Here is a 15727-nt window from a genome sequence, read left to right as displayed (position 1 = left end):
ACCAACCAATCCCAAGTCTATAACCTCCACCACCTCCTTATCCAGCCCTCACATGCCAAGCCAGTATCACTTGCTCTCTGTCTTGGGCAACCACCGAGCATCCCTTTAGCCCAAAGCCTACTGGAATTATTCAAACTAGCCAGTCCTAAACTATATCCCTAACCCTACCTTCCCTTTCTTGTGAAATCCTCAATAAAGCCCCTGGTCTAGACTAGCCCTTTGCCCTTATCTTCTGCCCCCTGATCAAAACCTGGGCACTTCCCTTGTGGCCCTGCACGGCTTGTAGTGACCCTGCTCTTTGGGACCTGTGAGCAAAATGAACTTCCTCCAAGCCTCATGCTCTCTTCTGTCTGTGGCCACATCAACTTTACCATGGAAGTAAGCATCCATTTACTTTTACACAGAAGTCCAATGTGTACAATTTTACACGGAGAACTAATATATAAAATTCTTACAGATGCCCTGTTCTCCTTGAAAAGGTGTGGTCCTCAGACTTACAATAATAATCAAGTTTTTACTTCTGTATTTTATGATATTTGTGAGTTGTGAGCAACACTTTCAGTCTTAAAACACTGACCTCTTGATTCTGCCTTACCTTCCAACTCTCCAGTCCAATGACAACTAAACAGGTCACGTATGTATCTTGACTTCTTTAATCCTCATGAATGAATTAATGTAGGTCTTCCCACCTCAGATTTACAGAAGCCTAGATCTTAAGCAGTTGCCTAAACTTAATTTCAATTTTTTCCCACAGGAAAATACTTTCTTAAATTGAGTTTTAAATAAGGGTGAGACACTATGTTAGGCTTGTATTATATGTGGTAGATTAGAACTCCAGGAGTTGGTGATGGACAGGGAGGCCTGGCGTGCTGCGATTCACGGGGTCACAAAGAGTCGGACAAGACTGAGCGACTGAACTGAATTGATACCAATTTCACTACATCACCACATCACTATATGTGTATGTGGCAGATTATGCCAATTTCACTACGTCACTACCACACAATTTCACTCACCTCACACGCTAGTAAAGTAATGCTTAAAATTCTCCAAGCCAGGCTTCAGCAATACGTGAACCGGGAACTTCCAGATGTTCAAGCTGGTTTTAGAAAAGGCAGAGGAACCAGAGATCGAATTGCCAACATCCACTGGATCATCGAAAAAGCAAGAGAGTTCCAGAAAACATCTATTTCTGCTTTATTGACTATGCCAAAGCCTTTGACTGTGTGGATCACAATGAACTGTGGAAAATTCTGAAAGAGATGGGAATACCAGACCACCTGACCTGCCTCTTGAGAAATCTGTATGCAGGTCAGGAAGCAACAGTTAGAACTGGACATGGAACAACAGACTGGTTAAAAAAGAGTACGTCAAGGCTGTATATTGTCACCCTGCTTATTTAACTTATAAGCAGAGTACAGCGTGAGAAGCATAAGCTGGAATCATGGTTGCCAGGAGAAATATCAATAACCTCAGATATGCAGATGACACCACTCTTATGGCACAAAGTGAAGAAGAACTAAAGAGCCTCTTGATGAAAGTGAAAGAGAAGAGTGAAAAAGTTGGCTTAAAGCTCAACATTCAGAAAACGAAGATCATGGCATCCGGTCCCATCACTTCATGGCAGATAGATGGGGAAACAGTGGAAACAGTGGCTGGCTTTATTTTTCTGGGCTCCAAAATCACTGCAGATGGTGATTACAGCCATGAAATTAAAAGACGCTTACTCCTTGGAAGGAAAGTTATGACCAACCTAGATAGCATATTCAAAAGCAGAGACATTATTTTGCCAACAAAGGTCCATCTAGTCAAGGCTATGGTTTTTCCAGTGGTCATGTATGGATGTGAGAGTTAGACTATAAAGAAAGCTGAGTGCTGAAGAATTGACACTTTTGAACTATGGTGTTGGAGAAGACTCTTGCGAGTCCCTTGGACTGCAAGGAGATCCAACCAGTCCATCCTAAAGGAGATCAGTCCTGGGTGTTCATTGGAGGGACTGATGTTGAAGCTGAAACTCCAATAATTTGGCCACCTCATGTGAAGAGCTGACTCATTTGAAAAGACCCTGATGCTGGGAAAGATTGAGGGCAGGAGGAGAAGGGGACGACAGAGGATGAGATTTTGGATGATATCACCGACTCGATGGACATGGGTTTGGGTGGACTCCGGGAGTTGGTGATAGACAGGGAGGCCTGGTGTGCTGTGATTCATGGGGTCACAAAGAGTCAGACACGACTGAGCAACTGAACTGACTGAACCAATGCTAATATTAAGGATTGAATGTTGTCATTATGTACTTTGTGGATTAGTTTCAGCCTCACCCATCTAAGTTCTTGCCATTACTTTGTATCCCTACAACTGACCGAATTTAAACCACAATGCAAATTTAAATGTGTTACTTTTTCTCAGAACCATATGATGACTTGCATCACTTATCATATATGGGTTAAGCTCCTTAAGGTAGAATATAGGGTTCTCCAGTATATAGCCTCTGCCTAGCTTTCCACGCTCATAACTCGTGAGTATTATTATACTGCTTAGAACTTTTCCTGTATCTACTCCCACCTTCGCATCAATATGAGTGTTTCTGACATGGATGCCTCTACATCTCTGCATGGAAGAGACCTTTCCTTTTAGCTAATTCCTTTTCATTTATTACAACTAAATTCACAAATTATCAACCTTAGTAAAACCTTCCTTAGTAACTCTACTTTTAACTCCAGGTTATATACATTTGTTTCTATTCTTCATATTTTAATAATAACCCGTTATCTCTCTATCATTACTTTTAGAGCACAGCAATATAGCTGTCTGTTTTTCAAGGTTTGGTTTTTTTTTTCTTTTTCTTTTTTTTTTTTGGCTGCATTCTTGTGCATTGTGGGATCTTAGATCCAAACCAGGCATCGAACCTGGGACCAGGCAGAGAGTGCCAAGTCCCAACCACTGGACAGCCAGGGAATTCTCTGTAATTACCTATTTTAATGATTATCTCCTCTACTATATGCTTACCTCCTCTACTATCCTTTTATGAGGACAACATTGTAGAGTTGATTTTATAATCAGTTCCTTGAACAGACCACGCATATGGGAATTGAGAGCTTCCCAGGTGGTGCTAGTGGTAAAGAACCTGCTTGCTAACACAGGAGATGTAAGAGAGGCAGGTTCAATCCCCAGGTCAGAAAGATCCCATGGAGGAGGATGTGGTGAAGCACTCCAGCATTCTTGCCTGGAGAAATCACATGGACAGAGGAGCCTGGCTGGCTATGGTTTATAGGGTCACAGAGAAGTGACCAGTTGAAGTGACTTACCAGAAGTGACCAACTGGACACAGTTGAAGTGACTTAGCATGCATGCATGAGAATTGTAAATATAAATTTTTGTTAGCTACATGGATTAATTTCATCATTGTATCCTCAGCTTACAACTAGGTCAAATTTTTATAATGGTCCTTCAAAAATAATCTTTTAAAAATAGAACAGTCTCCTTAGCTTGCCTAGAATATGCTATTGAGTGCAAATCTCAATTGAAAAGGTATAAAGAGATCTACAGAAATTCATTACCTTTTTTTGAAAAATAATTATATGACTTTTTTTCTTACTGATTGCCATCGGCAGACTCATCTTTGAGGATAAAGGATGGCATATATATTTGGGGATATTTTAACAGTAACAGAAGTAGGACATGACTCATTGAGCCTCTAAACCACCTGAATTTATATGCATTTTAAGTTCTGAAATTAAATAAATGGGGGAAGTCAACAGTGGAAATCAATGGTTTAGAAAAAATATAAATTTACACGATCTTATTGAAGTAAATTATATTCTTATGAAACCTAAAATATTAGGGACGCTATGTATAAAATCTTCCCTTGTAGCTCAGTGGAAAGAATCTGTCTTCTAATGCAAGGCGACTTTTTTGATCCCTGGGTCAGGAAGATCCCCTAGAGGAGGAAATGGGAAGCCACTCTGGTATTCTCACCTGGGAAATCCCATGAACAGAGTCTGGCGAGCCACATGCAGTCCGTGGGGTCTCGAAAGAGTCGGACACGACTTAGCAACTAAACAACAGCAACAAGTATAAAAGCTTAGGTGATACTTAACTGAAGTCAAAGGGGTTTGCAATCAGGTAAGCAAAGGTTTCAAGGTGGTGTTTGTTTGTTAATTTATGATTGTCCTTGTCCAACTTGTTTGTCCTTTGTGAACACTTAGTGACTTTTCTCTCTCACACTCTCATGCCCTAGAACTCTCGTTATTCTGGCTTTCCTTCCCTGTATGTTCAGAAAACTGCACTGGAAGCTAAATGGGAAATTATGCCCTATTTTAACCTAATAAAATTCTTTATTAGACCCTGGAAATGAATTCTCACTTGATTATATCTGTAAATTAAGGCTGACATATCGTTCATTAAAGATGAATGCTAAATGATCTCTTCTTGGAAAGCATCTTTCAGCTAAGATCACTAAAGCCTTGTGTGTATGTAATATTCAACAGGGATATAATATGTGAACAATTATAACGTGAGTCACTGTGATTCTCTGTCTTTGCAAAAGCATTTCTTTTTGAAAACTGTGGGTTTTTTGTTTTTTTTTTCAAAATTATCTTTCTTTTCTCTGCTTAGTAGAATCCAGGGCTCAGCGTTCTACTGTCATTCTTCCTTGAGGTAAAAGTAAATGCCTGAACTTTCCCAGATGGTCATGTTGGAACTTAATTGCAGACACACCTCTTGCTACAATTATGTGTGAAAATTGGAACTAACTTTTTTTAGAAGCCTACAAAATGTTAGTCATTGCATCATGATTATAATACCATGAGGCAGAATTATTATGCCCATTTTATATATGACAGGAGCAAATATTAATAGACTTCCCCAGTGGTCCAGCAGTTAAGACTCTGCTTCCAGTGCAGGGGCCCAGACTCTATCCCTGGTCAGGGAAAAAGATCCCACAAGCTGCAACTAAGTGTTTGCGTGCCTCAAGTAAATATCTCCACGTACTTCAACTAAAGATCCTACATGCTGCAACCAAGATGGAGCATCCTGTATGCTACAACTAAGTCCCAGCATGGTCAAATAAATAAATAAATGAGTAAAATATAAAAAAAAAAAAAAAGTACTGTGATTGCCTTCACCTACTTCTTAGAATAGTCTACATAATTAGCTAAAGGAAAGAACCATTTCAAGGTCAAAGTACAGTTAGGTCTTGCAGTTTGGGACACTTAGCAAGACCTGGCAGGGATGTCCAGTGCCTGTGGAGGACTCTTAACAGACTCACAGACTTCATTCACAAAACTGAGGTCACACAGATGGTCAAGCCTTTCTGCTCCTTCATATTGAATTCACTTCAGACTGCTCACCCCTAAGCACAGCCATACTTGCTTCTTTAGATCATCACTGCAAAGACTGATGGTCCACTATTTACACTCTCTCTTTCTAAATCTGGCTCATTTTCCATTTTCCATGATTCTTATTACATTTTACATATGGACTACCATGATAATTCACACTCTTGGTCTCATCTTTTGGGTTGTTTTGTTGTTGTTCCTTTATACTCTGCACTCATACTTCAAGGCAGAACAGGAAAGTTATTAGAAGCATAAATTTGGACATCAGATTGTGGGATTTCCAATGACATCATCAGTTTTTTAAAGTTGTGTAATACTGAGCGGTGAATATAAAATCTTGATTCTTCAGTCTCTGCATCTGTAATACAGGCACTTAATACACATGCTTCAAACAGTAATAGTAGGAACAACTGAGTGAAAACAGATAGCCAATTAGAAGAATGCTTGTCACACAGTAAGCACTCAATAAGTGTTAATATCATCATCATCATCACCACCACACCATCATTATTATATACATTCTCACCATTGTACCAATGCTGCTTTATCAGTACCATTAAGTAACTCTTATTTTTTTAAAAGCAATGGTTATGTGTCAGTCTTTGTTATTTTTGACTCACATGTGAAAAACATTTTCCTGCCGACCAGTGTGTCAGTCAGAGTCCAGCAAGGAAGCAAACCACTCTACATATTTCAAGGAGTATGGTGTGAGTCCTAGAAATTAGTTACTTACAAAATTGTATGATGGATTGGAGGATTGGAAGCCAGAAAGAGCACCTTTGTACTACTGAATCCAAGAGCACACTGTCACTGATGTAAATCAGAGGCCAGGATGCTTCTACTTCCTTCCTACAGAGAAGGCAGTAGCAACCCACTCCAGTACTCTTGCCTGGAAAATCCCATGGACGGAGGAGTCTGGTAGGCTGCAGTCCATGAGGTTGCTAGGAGTTGGACATGACTGAATGACTTCAATTTCACTTTTCTCTTTCATGCATTGGAGAAGGAAATGGCAACCCACTCCAGCGTTCTTGCCTGGAGAATCCCAGGGACGAGGGAGCCTGGTGGGCTGCCGTCTATGGGGTCACACAGAGTCGGTCACAACTGAAGCGATGCAGCAGCAGCAGCAGCAGCAACTTCCTTCCTATGCCCCTTCTACTTTCACCATTATGAATACCACTCACACTCATGAAGCTAGGCTCAAGCTACCAGAATCTCTAAACTATTTTTGGCAATCACATTTCACACTACTGCTTGTTAACAAACTGCAGCAGGAAGGAGACCTATATCTCACATCATCCTTGGCAAAAGAGTTTTGGACATGTCATTTATAGCTTCTTTTACTCTTTTACTTTTGTCTTGAAAGTTGTTTCCTGATAACTTCAACTGTCACCTCCCTCTCAGTTCAGTCACTCAGTTGTGCCTGCATGTCAGGCCTCTCTGACCATCACCAACTCCCATGGCTTACTCAAACTCATGTCCATCGAGTCAGTGATGCCATCCAACCATCTCATCCTCTGTCATCCCTTCTCCTCCTGCCTTCAATCTTTCCCAGCATCAGGGTCTTTTCAAATGAATCAGTTCTTCACATCAGGTGGCAAACGTATTGGAGTTTCAGTTTCAGCATAAGTCTTTTCAATGAATATTCAAGACTGATCTCCTTTAGGATGGACTGGTTGGATCTCCTTGCAATCCAAGGGATTCTCAAGAGTCTTCTCCAAAACCAAAGTTCAAAAGCATCAATTATTTGACATTTGGCTTTCTTTATAGTCCAACTCTCACAGCCCATACATGACTACTGGAAAAACTATAGCTTTGTCTAAGACGGACCTTTGTTGGCCAAGTAATGTCTCTGCTTTTTAGTATATTGTCTAGGTTGGTCATAGCTTTTCTTCCAAAGAGCAAGCATCTTTTAATTTCATGGCTGCAGTCACCATCTGCAGTGACTTTGGAACCCCCCAAAATAAAGTCTTTCACTGTTTTCATTGTTTTCCCGTCTATTTGCCATGAAGTGATGGGACCAGATACCATGATCTTAGTTTTCTGACTGTTGAGTTTTAAGCCAGCCTTGTCAGCCTCCTCTTTCACTTTCATCAAGAGGCTCTTTAGTTATTCTTCATTTTCTGCCATAAGGGTGGTGTCATCTGTATACGTGAGGTTATTGATATTTCTCCCAGCAATCTTGATTCCAGCTTGTGCTTTATCCAGCCCTCCCTCTAGCTCTAGCTAACTACCAAATCTCCACTCATAACTCTGACATTCTTTCCCTAATTTCAAGTACATAACTCCAAGCATTATTGAAAATTTCCACATCTATCATTTAAGAGCCTCAAATTCAATATATTTATAGCATAATGAAACAAACACAAGACTAAATCAAACTGTTTCTCTGTATGTATGATTTTAATTAGTGATACATTTTTTCCAAAGTGCCCAGGTACAAATTTTTGTTTTTCACAATCTCAAATTTCTCCTCCTCTTGCTTGATACACAGTTGAATGATAGAAAATCTAAGAATTAATAGACTGCATGGTCTTCAAATGACCTTCCATAAACATCAGATCTTTTATTTTGGCTTTTCCTGGAAAGGGTCAGTAACAACTGGAATTTGTACTCACTAACACAGCCTGATGTTACTGTACATTTTGGGGGGGGGGTTCTGAATTGCAGAGTATTTTTACATTTAACTCTGTATAGTTAGGAATGCTGACATTTTACTATGGAAACTGGAGTCTAACAAAGACACTCACTGATGCAGAAGTTGTTACAACATAGGATGTAAAATTACTGGCAAGAAGTTGTATAAAATCAGATAGATTCAAATTTTATCTTGATGCTGTGCATGTCCTTGGGGAAGTTACTTAAAATCTCAAATCCCAGGCTTACTTAAGTGTAAAAGAAAGGTTAAAATGATACCCACGTTATAAAGAGGTCATTATGAAGAATAAACATAATGATACAATAAGGTTCTTAATGCAATACTAGTCTCAAAATCCAAACAAACAATGTATTTTGTTTTGTATTATCGTTGCTTATGTTGATGCCATCACTCCTGTTTTTTGATTGTATTAAGGTCACGCTGGAGTTGGTATAATTTGATAGTTGTTATTATACCTTATAGATTCACAGCTATAAAACTGAGCAGAAAACCTTAGGAAACTGTGGTGTGGATTCTATGGAGAATCCTTGGGTTCATGTAAGTAATAGATGTACTATGCTGAGTAGATTGGAAGGCAATAATAAATAAATTGGTCTGGCTTTAATCCTCACAATCAATTTATAAATATTGGTACTTAATATAATTCAGTTGATAAATATTAGTGTATTTAACACAATTATCCTTTATGTTGGGCTGGGAGGGAAATATTTAGGCATCAAACAGAATTTGAAAACCATTGCCCTGAGTCATCAGTAAACATTGTTCTCTTCTACTAAACATATTCTTGATAGCAGTAGGCTATGTCAGTATCTATTAGTAAATGTGCATTTTTAAAAATTCAGCTGAAAGTAGAAAGAGTTAAGTCACTCAGTCGTGTCCAACTCTTTGTAAAAGTCGACCCCATGGATCATAGCCCACCAGGCTCCTCTGTCCATGGAATTCTACAGGAAAAAAACTGGAGTGGGAAGCCATTTCCTTCTCTGGGGGATCTTCCCTACCCAGGGATCTAAGCTGGGCCTTCCACACTGCAGGCAGATTCTTTACCATCTGAGCCACCAGGGAAGCTCCTTAAATTCAGCTACATACAACAAATATGTTAAACGGTACAACATATTTTACAACACTAGAGAAAATGTTGATCTCTCACTTACACCTTATTTTTCAGTTTTTAAAATAAACTTCCTTTTTTAAAACTCTGTAACTTTATTATTTATTTACATATGGTCATGCCACACAGCTATGGGATCTTATTTCCCTGATCAGGGATGGAACCCGTGCCCCCTGCATTGGAAGCATGGAGTCTTCACCACTGGATTGCCAAGGAAGTCCCTATTTCTTTTGATAGTTTTGACAATTACTTTGATTGTATGTTGTAATAAGACTGAAAGAACTCCCTAGAATCATTGATTATAAATTACCAGGGATTACACAAACTTGCACTTTGGGTCAGTGACTGTCTTACAAAGATATTGCAGCTGTTAAGCTGGTCCCTATAACTCTATACATGGAGCTCAATTAAAATTCCTTAAATAAATTCCTTATCATTTGCTAGATAATGACTTAGTTTGAACTTAATTTGTCATTATGCTTGTCTCTAACTTCAATTCTGAAAAAAAATTGTTATTTTTCTACCTTAAATTTAAAATACTGAATTTTGTCAAAATGCAGATAAGTTTCTTCTCTGTCTATACCAGCAGCTGTTAGAAACTTTTTTTCCCCCTCTCTCAGCAACTTCTAGATGTACCCACTGTGTATAACTGCCAAGCAGATTTGGGAGGTCACAGAAGAACAGGGCTGGAAAAATGAGAACATCACAGGGAGGAAGAAGTCCTCACTAAGGCATGAGCACATGTTGTTCTCCACCACACAGAACGTGTCAGTCTGCGGAGCACACCCTGGGACCTCCCACCATAGATATATTTCTGGCTTCAACTGGGAGAAGCAACAAGTTGACAGTCTCTGCTTCCTCATGGCAGCCAGAGACTTGCTGAAAACTGATATCATTCGGGCCTGTCTCCCTGAAAGACAAAGAACATAACATCCAAAAGAGTGAAACATATTCTCCCCACGTTGCTGGGGGAGGGGAGGGTGGGAGATCTCTGCCTGCTTGGCACAGCCAACTTTAATGAGAAGACAGCAGAGTTTTGCAAGGCAAGGGAGCTGGGGGAATGCTCTGAAAACCACACCTCTGCTTTTGGCACTGGACGTCAACTGAAAATCATTCTTTGGGGACTGGTTTTTGGAAAGCTTTTATGCTCATGATGAAAGCACAAGTTCTAACAGACGGTCTGTCGTAGGACTAGAGCTTAGAAAGTAAATAGCACAAGCACATTCTTAATGTAGCAGCCCACTTGGATTGGCAGGCTACATTAAGGATAAAGACATCGCCATGATGGGGGCTTCCCAGGTGGCACTAGTGGTAAAGAATCTTCCTGCTAATGCAGGAGACCTGGATTTGATCCCTGGGTCAGGGAGATGCTCTGAAGGGGAAAATGTCAACCCACTCCAGGATTCTTGCCTGGCAGGCTACATTCCACGGGGTCGCAAAGAGTCTGCCACCACTGAGCACACAGTATTGTATTCTTTAGGGAGGTAAAATGTACAGAAATATAACCTTTGTAGGAATTGTGTGTGTGTGTGTGTGTGTGTGTGCTGTGTGTGCTCAGTCGCTTCAGTTGTGTCACTGACTCTTTGCGACCCCATGGACTGTAGCCCTCCAGGCTCCTTTGTCTGTGGGATTCTCCAGGCAAAAATATTGCAGTGAATTGCCATGCCCTTCTCCAGAGGATCTTCCTGATCCAGGGAGCAAACCTGTGTCTCCTGCATTGCAAGCAGATTCTTTACCACTGAGCCACCAGGGAAGCCCATGGTAGGAATTAGTACATCCTAAAAGCATGGTACAGATGAATTTCTCATGGGATCAAAGAAAAGAACAGTTACTTTCATTGAAAGAAATTACCAAAAGCTTTATAGAGGAGATGACACCTATAAACAGTACTCAATAAAGAAAAACTATAAGAATAAGTTTGGAGGCTTCCCACTTCAGGGAAACAATTGTGCCATGTTATTTTACCTTTATTGAATTAAAAGTAATTAGAATCTATTCAGCTAAAGCATCCTATTGGAATTTTAAATGGGGTTATATTACATTTATAAATTAAGTTGGAGAGAATGGATATCTTAAAAATATTTAGTCTTAGTCTACCAGCTTATCTCACTGAATTAACCTGATTTTCTCTAATTTGACTGAGAAGAGAATATTGGACTTTCACTTTCTCATATAATATCCATTTTCCATTGTTCCATCATGTAGTTTATTTTGTCTTGATAAGTGTTTGGATTTCTTGTCATTAAAATATTATTGGGATCTGAGTGCAGGGTAAGATCATAGAATGACCCTGTCTAAAAATAATGCCTGCCTCTGTGCTGAGTGTAATAAAGACGATGTTGCTTCAAGACAGAAATGTACCTTCCAATGAGATTCACTGTTGTTGTGTGTTTTCCTAACCTTTGCCACATTCATCTTTCTACAAACACTAGGCCTTCCAAAGTCTGAAAACAGAAAGCTAAGACTCCCTGAATTAGAGTGGATTAAAGGAATAAATTCGTGGTGAGAAATGTATTCCCTGATGAGAGACATTTTTCTACCCACCTCACAGGGTCACAACCTTTGAGACAGGCTATTTCTGTGGGAAATGGTGATTATAATCAGTTTTTGAATTTCAACAAAAATATGCTTAGGAGAAGATTGTTTTTCTCTGAACCAATAAACTACATCTAAATTTAGAAACCAGCCCCAAAGCATTATAGTCCCATGAAGAAACAGTTAATGGGTCATCTCTATATTGCTGAAGTATTGAATTAACATAAAATATTTTATAGGACATAATTAACAGTTTCAAAAGCACTTAAAAATGCCCAGATATGTGTGGTTTGGGATTCTATTTGAGAGGTTTTCTGAGACCTTCGTGTCTGTTCTTAGACCAGTCCTCAGTAGATTCCAGGTCAGGAAACCATGATCTGTATTGTTTGCTGCTGCTAAGTCGCTTCAGTCGTGTCCGACTCTGTGTGACCCCATAGACGGCAGCCCACCAGGCTCCCCCGTCCCTGGGATTCTCCAGGAGAGAACACTGGAGTGGGTTGCCCTGCCCTTCTTCCTGATCCAAGGATCGAACCTGCGTCACTTACCTCTCCTGCATTCGCTAGCGAGGTCTTCATCACTGGTGCCACTTAAAAGCGTAAGAAGCAACTACAAATGGTGGAGTTAAGCCCAGTCCCCATGTAAGATGATCATAGAATCTGATGAAAATTGAAAAAGCTCTGGAGATGAACAGGATCCATGACTAAGGACTCAGAGATAGTATTCTCCCATAATTCCTCTCAAAAAAGAAAAAAAAAGAAAAGTATTTAAACAAATTATTTAAGCCATGTTAATATGCTTTTAAGTTGGGCTTGCCTGGTGGCTCAGTGGTAAAGAATCTTCTTGCAATGCAGGAGATGGAGGTTCAATCCCTGGGTAGGGCAGTTTCCCTTGGAGAAAGTGGCAACTCATTGCAGTATTCTCGGACATACCGTATGTGTAAACAAAAAAACATATGTTTTAAAAATGAACACTTATAAAACAATGAGAAATTTTGTCAGATCAACAATTTTATATCATGCATTCAAAACATGGATAATCAAAGACCAATGCTAATTTTAGCTGAAATTAAAAATAAAAAATTTATTTTACATATTCAACAATATTCATCATTATATTCATCATAATATCTTGTTCAATAGCAGAAAGCTTGTCCCAAAGTATGTAGCTGCTTTGAAAGAATTTGATGTGAATTATTATCAATTTTGGTAACATATACAAATTCATTTGCTTTATTTCAAATCAGCTTTAATCATTACCATTACAGACAATCCTTCACCTTTAAGTAAAAATGACTACATGCCCTATTGATAAGTGACAGGGGGAATTGTTGGGCCAGAAAAAAAAATTTTAAAGAGCAAACAAGGTTGAAAGAGATACTTGGCTGAGAGTTATGGTTTCTTACACAGAGTAAGACGAATGCTCAGAGAATCACTATTAAGTCTTGCTCTCACACTCCTAAGGTCGGGGAAAACTTATTGGAAATGTTTCTTTGGTGTGCAGGCCAATTTTCTTCACATTCTATCAACCTGCTCCAGCATGGTGATGCGATTAGAAACTTTTTAGGCTGAAAACCTAGAAATCTTGATAATGAGAAGCTCATTTCTGCCCTCAAAAAATAATGGAAGTCCTAGAGGAATAGCAATCCAAATTCAATGAAAGAAACTAAGCTTTCACCCAAAACTTTGATCACATTACAGGAAAAATCCGTGGCATAAAATTAATGCTGGCTCTCACTTGGAGCCAATGCCCAGTTTGACTGAGCATAGAGCCAATATGAAAAAATCCAAAGCATTGAATAGCACCAAAGCAAATCCAGGTTTCGTGGCGCCTGAAACTTACATAAATTGTGAGTCCTTCTTTCAGAAGACTAATTTTAGGAAACACTTTGCAAAATTTACAGACACCACAAAGCGCATAGTGCCAAGGTTCCTAGAAAAATCTTTGCAAGAGCCCATGTAAGTTACAAGCCTGAAAGGCTTCTTTGCCTTGACAATATAACTACCTCTGCCATATCGACATGATGAAGAAGTATTTGACTTGAATATCTATTTCATGCAACTGTTAGAGATTGTATATGATAATATAGTGCCAAGGGTAAAATTAGCACACGTTTTGATAAAGCTTTCTTTCCCCATCTTTTCTTTGCTATAGCAAAAGATATCAACAATTGATTTTAAAAGGTAACCAAATGCTAAGAGAACCCTTTGAGACAGTTTTATACAGGAAAATCTCACAACTTATGTGTATAGAATTTTAAAATAGCAGATATTTTGATATTGTTATTTCAAAGCAAGCAATCTCTCGCAGTTTGGAGATATTAATACTTTTTAAAGCACTTAAGAACTGATTAATTAATTGCTACTCTTGCAGATCTGGTTCCTGGGGGAGTAGACCCTGAAATGGAGATTATTATAGAGAAAGTTTGTTAGGGAGTACTCGTAGGATTGGATCTAAGAGGGAAGCTAGCGTAACTGGACAGAGGAAGAAGTTGAGCAGTGATCCAACCACACTGGGCCTTAGCCAAGCCCACAGGAGCTCTGAAGGTGGAATTGTTATTGTCAATCCTGCATTGGAGTGAGAGAGCAGTGTTTGATATTCCTACATTAAGCCATCATGATATGCACATTTCCTCTGGGAAGTAGATGCAATCTCGAGAAGGTGGTTCTTTTTATCTTATCTTTATTTTTTATTTATGTTTATTTACTTATTTGGCTGCAGCATTCAAGATACTAGTTTCCTGACTGGATCAAACCCATGCCCCCGGCAGTGGAAGTGCAGAATCTTAAGCTCTGGACTGCCAGGAAGTCCCAAAGAGGCTCTTTTTATTTTATTTATTTATTTATTTATTTATTTTTAAATTTTATTTTATTTTTAAACTTTACAATATTTTGCCAAATATCGAAATGAATCCGCCACAGGTATACAAGTGTTCCCCATCCTGAACCCTCCTCCCTCCTCCCTCCCCATACCATCCCTCTGGGTCGTCCCAGTGCACCAGCCCCAAGCATCCAGTATCGTGCATCGAACCTGGACTGGCATCTCGTTTCATACATGCTAGTATACATGTTTCAATGCCATTCTCCCAAATCTTCCCACCCTCTCCCTCTCCCACAGAGTCCATAAGACTGTTCTATACATCAGTGTCTCTTTTGCTGTCTCGTATACTTTTTAAACCAGGCAACTTCCAGGGAGAATTAACAGGTTAGGGCTGTCATCCAGCTGCACTCCCAGCATCTGGGGAATACGTCTCTTAAATCTGCAGGCTTGGTCTGGGAAATGTGGATGAGAACACGATACTGTACTCTCGGCATCATCTAGATCCACCTCTTCAGATAAGTCCCAGAGTAGCTCCTCCAGGAGACTGGCTGGTCTCTTGATGGAGGAAACATATAAAAACAAGTTGAGCAGAGCCAAGTACAGGTGTCTTCTCCCAGTAGACTTCCTTGAACCATTGAAGCTGGCATCATGATACTCATTATATCCTTCTCTCATCAATTCTAGATACATCTTCTCCTCAGCTAGTGTCTCTAATAGAATCTAGATGGCTTACCTGGTGGTGTGACACAGGATCTTATCCCTGAAGGATATGAGCCTCTGGTCACCATGCTATTCTCAAGCTGCAACTACTGCACTCTTTCACTTGTAATAAAAATTGGCCAAGGATATGACAAGAGAACCGGCATGGATCACTTCTTTGACAAACACATTCCTCCTTGTTAGAATGGTGACGTCTCTTCTTGTATGCTATTCACTAAAAGTCCCCAAAACTCAGGCAGAAGCTACAGCTTAAATTTAAATAGGACTTTTGCTGTTTGGTAGCTCAGACAGTAAAGAATCTGCCTGTAATGCAGGAGACCAGGGTTTGATCAGAAAGATCAAAAGGTCAGAAAGATCCCCCAGAGAAGGGAATGTCTACCCACTCCAGTACTCTTGCCTGGATAATTCAATGGATAGAGAAGCCTGGCAAGCTATAGTCCATGGAGTTGCAAAGAGTCAGATATGCCTGAGCAACTAACACTTTCACATTGCTCTTTTATCTAGTACATTCTTCCTTTAAGAACCAGGACCTCTAAGCCCAGAAACTAGAGA

At 39.6% G+C, this 15727-nt stretch overlaps 1 pseudogene; it reads right to left on the bottom strand.

The window, feature by feature from the left end:
* Nucleotides 1–15145, bottom strand: part of LOC100139328 (metalloendopeptidase OMA1, mitochondrial-like) — a 172914-nt pseudogene extending 157769 nt beyond the window's left edge.
* Between the last annotated feature and the right edge of the window lie 582 nt (nt 15146–15727).

The sequence above is a fragment of the Bos taurus genome, chromosome 14 (genome assembly GCF_002263795.3).
Source record: "Bos taurus isolate L1 Dominette 01449 registration number 42190680 breed Hereford chromosome 14, ARS-UCD2.0, whole genome shotgun sequence".
In the NCBI taxonomy this organism is placed as follows: Eukaryota; Metazoa; Chordata; class Mammalia; order Artiodactyla; family Bovidae; genus Bos; species Bos taurus.
The sequence above is the reverse complement of the archived record's forward strand: the minus strand, read 5'-3'. Positions and strand labels throughout refer to the sequence as shown.